The 6,765-nt window shown below is 34.2% G+C and overlaps 1 long non-coding RNA gene across 1 annotated transcript; it reads right to left on the bottom strand.

Annotated features, from left to right (window-relative positions):
- Positions 1–901: 901 nt before the first annotated feature.
- LOC139128463 (uncharacterized) lies at positions 902–6,374 on the bottom strand. The gene is made up of 2 exons (XR_011551309.1): positions 5,892–6,374; positions 902–4,422 (listed from the first exon to the last, which is right to left on the bottom strand). It is a non-coding gene; the product is annotated as an uncharacterized lncRNA (long non-coding RNA).
- Between the last annotated feature and the right edge of the window lie 391 nt (positions 6,375–6,765).

Below are 6,765 nucleotides of genomic sequence, written 5' to 3'. Positions count from 1 at the left end.
AGCTGCGATACTACACGAAACTAGACGATACTAGATTCTGTCAAATCGCGGGTAAATATCCGATATATATCGGACATTTCACCACCTTACAGTTCTGGCCAATCCCGACTTCAAAGGACTTACTCTAATTTCGATACTAAGCGATACTAGATTATATATATATATATATATATATATATATATATATATATATATTATATATATATATAATATATATATATATATATATATATAACAGAACGAAAAACAGTTCCCACTTTACGAAAAGTTGAGGTGAAATGAGTTTTTTTCTTAAAAATCATGGAATCAATTTTTTTCTTTTCAAATTTTCAAAAAAAAGTGCTTGAAAATCCTAACACAAATTAATGTGGTTTCATTTTTCTATTTTTCTATGAAAAAAGAGAGTCCATCTTGATGCAAATATGGCTATGTAACATTTTCTGATGAAAAATGTGACCCGAGAAATTACTGCACATGAAATTCATTTTTTTCCAAGGAAAAGTCCACAAAACACATACGTGATTAGCAGTACTTGCCTTATATTATAAAAAATTTCAATTTCAGAGTAAGGTGATTCAGTTTGTCAACCATTGTCGAAAAATTGCAACATTTATACTCTGTTCAAAATCTCAACTTTAGTTGACAACACTTCAAAGTCAAATAATCTGATTAAACACTACTTATATAGTCAGTTCCAAATCTGAACAATTGTTGACGATACTTCACATGGTGAACTCGTCTGTTCTAATGCTATTGGCCATACTCAGTTATGACTGTTTAGACATTTCCTTAATTGAATCACCATCACTAGAGGACAATATGTGTAAATATAGAATGTGTGCACAGATAAAGGTGATAGTGAAATTCTTTGTGGAAAAAAAATGAAAGTGACAGGCATAAATTACATTCAATTACAATTCATAACCATTTATTGACATATATATAAGGAATTTAACATTTCAATGAGTACATGTAGTAGTAATATACATTACAAAATATATTCACAAATACATTGTACATTATGTTAAGAGAGCATCTGATTTGAAAGAAAAGTCAATGTTTGTGTTACATCAGGTACAAATATATTCAAACAAAATATATCTCAAAATTACAGTTATAATTTGCCATACTTAGATTGAATGCTTTTCTACACTGAACCATTAGGCTGCATTGACAAACAGCTCTGGAGGGGGGATTCCCAAATAAGTTCTCAGATTTTTTCAAATACCCCCTAACAAATTTTAAATTAAAATTACAATGTGTTCAAACCCCCTCCCCTCCCTTCTGACTTGCTATAATTTTTAGTCACTCCCAAAGGAAGGCAAAATGTGGCCAATATAATGCTTTGTCTGAAAATATCAAATCATAATGCATGCGAGGCTATTGGGCAAATTATTCAATTTGTTCCCATAAAAACAAGCTATACCTTTACATTTATATGTGTGTGATAATTCATTTAAATGTACTTTGCTTGAATTGGCAGGCAAAAACTGCATATGTGTACAAGAAATGTTGATCCCTATACATTGGAGTCTATGGCAAAACTGTGAATAATTTTTTCCTAATTTAAAACTGCAATATTGGTGCATTTATGGACCTGAATAATTGACATAATTATTAGAAGATGGTAATTACAATGTATATGTGCTTGTGAGTACATGAAATTTCATGTACTCATAAGTACATATAACTATGTCACGCCGCAAATGGAAATGGCTGGAAATGAAAGTGCCAGAAGGTATTTTGAAAGGAATTTGATATTCAATAAATTTTCAAGTCTCCCATCCTTTGCAATGTCAATTTTTTATGATGCCCCGGCATGTTTAAATTTTTTCAAGTCTTCCCTGAAATCTCCTGCCCTTCACCTCCAGAGGTGTTATGAATGCAGCCTTAAGTTTAAATTTCAACCCTTCCACCTTACAATTAACAAATCATTATTTTTGCAATGTTACAACAATTTAGCAATATCTAGTAGTAATGCTTTCAACAAATTCTCAACAGATAATACATTGTATATACATGCTACTGCAATGTAATTGACTGGTAAAAAGCAGATGATATACAATATACATAGTTCTTAGCAAATGAATGCAAATTTTTAGTGTCTTTGAATTATCATTGTAAGTTGATGGTCCTGATACATGATGATGAACCATACACTGGGTGGCCACAAAGTTAAGTGTAGCACTGGAGACCTACTATACTATTTTCAAATTGAAAGACAGAGTTTTACATCATACTACAAGTGACCTTGTAGCCAGCCTATATACCTCTACACAGAAGTGTCAGAGAAAAATGAAAACCTAATCATGTAAGAACAAATCTGATACAGAATAAAATGTAATCATGTTGATTGATATGAAGGGGCTTAATCATTACATACAGATACATGTATATGTAGCATCACACTTAAATAAAAAATAATATGGTAACTAATGAATGTGGATTGTAAAAAGTTATAATAATTTTGGAAGGAAATTTGATGAACAAGTCTTTGAACACATACCCCTCTTGTTAAACTGATAAAACTTCAAAGGGTTTTAAAGATAGGAAAATGTACAGTTGTGAATGACAACAAAATGGACTGCAGAGTGCCCTGTGTGGAGTTTCCATAAACAATTAAATTTTCAATTCTGTTTATTAGTCCCTACATGTATGGAAATACATGTTGTGTGCTAAAAAATTTATGTGACTTTGTAGCTGCCACAGAGACCTATGAAGTCACTGAGGTGAAAAAGAATGTGATTGTTAGAGTTTCACTGTTGTCCAAATTGTTGCTTCAGTACTACTAATGTTGAATTCAGGTCAGCACAGATAGATATTTTTGACCCCTAACCGTATTGAGAAAGTGTTAGATTAAATTATTCTTCAAGCATTTAATACTTAAATTGCTGTCAACAAGAAGAACACATTGTCTACAAGAGAGAACACATTGTCTACAAGAGAGAACACATTGTCTCCAATCTACCGTCAAAATATCCTTGCCATGTTACAACAATTAAAAACATCCAACTACACTTGGCTCCTTCAGTTCTAGCCTGAGAAAAACAATAGCCATCTAACGAAGCAAATACCGCAAGTGATCTGTTGAAATATTGTGACTGCTTAAGGATTGATGTAAAAAAGTGTTATGTTAACCCTTTTCGTGCCAGACAGTATCACTTCCCCATCAGCCAAGTCAGTAAAAAGCGGTATTGAGCCAAAACATGACGTATTTTCACCCACTTGGCTTGATAAAAAAAATCAAGTTTATAGAATTTATGTTTTCAACAGCCTTCAAATGTACAGTATTATGTTAAAATACATAATATGGAATATGTTGTGTTTCATTATTTTAACCATCTTGACCTGGTGGTGAAATATGGACTTGGCAGGAAAAGGGTTAATGTAAGTAATATCAATTTTCAGAATTGAATAATTTCTGCATGTTTATCATGGCACATTTGCAAAATGTTGAGGATTCAAAGCAATGGCCTTTTCTATTTAAATTTTATTTTTTTTATAAAAGTATATCAATGCTCTCTTTTGACAGTAAGCATACATGTATCAAAGTAAACATGATTTCATCTTTTGTTTTGGTTTACAGAGTTGAAATAATTCAATCATATGTGAGTTGTACATGTACATATACATGTATGGGTCCTATCTCAGCCACCAGCAATTAATCAGATTGTGAAGAAAATATTGCACATTAGTACTCTGCCATAGAACAGTGTATAGAATTGAATGAAATCATTTTCTAAATGTGTAACAACAGATCTTGACAAGCTAAAAACCCACAAAAACTAGACTGAATTGAAAAGTCTGAAACTGTACTAATTAGTATTGCCAAACAAATTCCTGTATAACTGCTACATTCTTTTATAATTATGCAAAATACACATCACATAAAAAAGCTACATGTATTTAACTACATGTATACAAGTATGAGCTAAAGACACCCCTTAGAGTCCTTGTTTCAATATTCAAAGCAACTGAACCAGTATTTTGTCAGGGGAATTTCTCGTATCTTTGACCATGACTTCAATCTTACTGTACATGTATCAAAAGATGTCAATTTGAATTTTGTTCGCTACATGTATCCTTTCTAAAACCAAATTGGAGGAAGGAAAAGGAAAACTCTGTGACAATGTTCTTAAATCAACGAAGTTGAAAGCTTCAAACATTTTGAGTATTTGTAGAATCTACCTAAACTATAGTCCCTTGATTTTCTTTGACATATGATGTAGCTTTTCCATCAAGGGTTTGACTACTTACTCCTCAATATGGTCTTGAAGTCTTGGCAAGTATTCTGGGTCCCATCCGTTTTGTTTCCGTCATCAATCTCCTCTATCAACTCTACACACAATGAAGTACTGTTCATGTGCCCATGTAATTCTTCAGCCTCTATTGTGTTGTTGGTGTCCTTCTCATGGCAATGATCTACAATCAAAGATAATAAAACACACATATTAGTTGAGCCATACAAACCAAACAGCATACAAAATATGTGTTGACATGTAATTGAAAGAAAAAACAAAATATTTAAATTCACTATGTACCATGTGTATAATTACTCTCTTTTCAGTACTGTACACCAGAACATCGTCAGCTCAATTCTGGCTGTCTTCACATTTATGACCATTTCATAGATTTATATCATGACCCCTATGTGACTATGCTTCTATTTTTTGTTTTTGGTGAGGGGTCCAAGGGAAAGTAGATCCAGCAGTTTAGTCAAGGTGTAATAAGCTGTTTGTCTCAAAGCAACTGACACTGGCATTTCAGTACAGTATTATAATTATAGCTGGCTGTCACATGTACCTGTACAGTGTAGTTTTCACTTACTCTTTCATTTAAAACTCCAGAATTACCTTTGCAATTAAAATACCAGAGTATGAAAGACCTACTTATTGCAAGTGTTCAGCATCAAATGTATGTTTGACTGGTACACAACTGTACATGTACTATTTAGTCTCTTTATATTTGTCAGTTCACATTTAATTCATTTTTCTCTAATCATTTAAATATAACGGAGAGCTCTTTTGTTAGTGTTAAATGAATTTACAAAACATAAAATTTGTATATTGTGAAAGATAATGTGGTACTTTTGGTGAAAATACAGGCAATTATTCAGAGTGCAATCAGTTCAACAAACTTGTGGTAGGGAACATGTAAGAGAAGTGTTAGTTATCAAATGCTTCATTGCACCATGATTGGATTTGTTTAAATGGCAAAGTTCTTGTCAGTTTTCTCAGGAAATTGCAAACTGTACACTACTTTTACATTGACAGTTTGCATCAACATGGCCTAATTAAATTTGAGGTTTAAAAGATACAAATTTTTGTGCATGTCTCTGAAAAACCACTGAACTTAGTAAAATTATATGTACTTATAGGTTTTCCTAACACAAGGCTAGACGACCTTCAGTGCTGGCAAAATTCTGGTGCCACAATGAATGACTCTGACTCTGTGAGCTGGAAAATTTCAGTGAAATCCTAATATATTTTATATTTCAATACAAGATATTGGCAATGGGAGAAGTGGGCCTGAGGAACGCACATGCATGTACTGTAGAAGCAGAGGTGCAATGTTAAAAGAAAATGTACCTTGGTAATTTGCAATATTATACCGTGTATGTCTGTATAATTACACAATGGAGTATAAAAAGACCTGAAGGGCGATGCTGAATGTAATTGAAATGTAAATGTCTACAGTTGAATGTCTGTTGATCAATGGACATGCCTAAAATTTACAAAGTGTCCCTTGGCATAATACATTTCAAAGTAACAACCCCCTCCCCCTCGCCCAAGGACTCCTCCCTTGCTATTTGAAGATTGAGCTTTACTGGTCAATGTTTGTTTGATTTGAACCAAAAGGGTGTTTGGATAAAGATTACAAACTTGACATACCTTTGTATAGGCATGGAAGAGTGTGTGAATGAGATACCTCCACTACACTACATTCCTGGCCGGCCGCAACAGTGAACCGAAGTGGTCAAATTCCTGAGATGAACAAGTATGTCGGTTATACATACACGCTGTTTAAAGTCACGATTCGACTGTGGTCAAAAGTACATGTTGTGTAAGGTGCTTGAGTCTAAAGCCGGCTGTTTTTTCTGCAACTGCACGCCATTATCCATGACCTGGATAAGCAGGTCTGAGCGACGATCCACTGCATAATTGTTACATCACGCACAGTTCACTGCATAAGCTGTCGCCTTGAAGACTGGTCGAATAAATGTTGAATTGTGCGAATCTTTGACGATGGTATGATACGCAGCATGGTCCCTCCACAAAATCGTGCACGCAGCCACTGTGCATGACCACGGTCCCTCCACAAAAACCGTGACATGACTTATGCGTTTCGCCGGTTTCTGTCTGTGTGTCGAGATTCGGTTCATATTTACCTTTTACCTTAGTGAAGGTCAAGGGTCGGGTAGTCCATTGTAAAAAGGGAAGGACAGTAGGGAACAGATCTTGTACTGCCTGTTAAGTGTTAAGGTGTGCATTTCTCTCTTGAGTATAATTCTATTGTATATCACTTACAATCACTACTGTGTTTTCGTCCTGTGATATAGTTTCAGCTTTAAGATTGCAATATTTTTTCTGGCGGCATGGCACAAGGAACTGACCCCTACCTATTTAATAGTATATACAGTTACGTCACAACACACCCAGCTTACATACGGGGGTATATACAAAACGAAGACCGAAGATCGAAGACCGAAGACCGAAGATCGAAGACCGAAGACCGAAGACCCCTGAATTTGGATTAAGGCACGAT

The sequence above is a fragment of the Ptychodera flava genome, unplaced genomic scaffold, assembly GCF_041260155.1.
Source record: "Ptychodera flava strain L36383 unplaced genomic scaffold, AS_Pfla_20210202 Scaffold_54__1_contigs__length_889265_pilon, whole genome shotgun sequence".
Classification (NCBI taxonomy): Eukaryota; Metazoa; Hemichordata; class Enteropneusta; family Ptychoderidae; genus Ptychodera; species Ptychodera flava.
The sequence above is the reverse complement of the archived record's forward strand: the minus strand, read 5'-3'. Positions and strand labels throughout refer to the sequence as shown.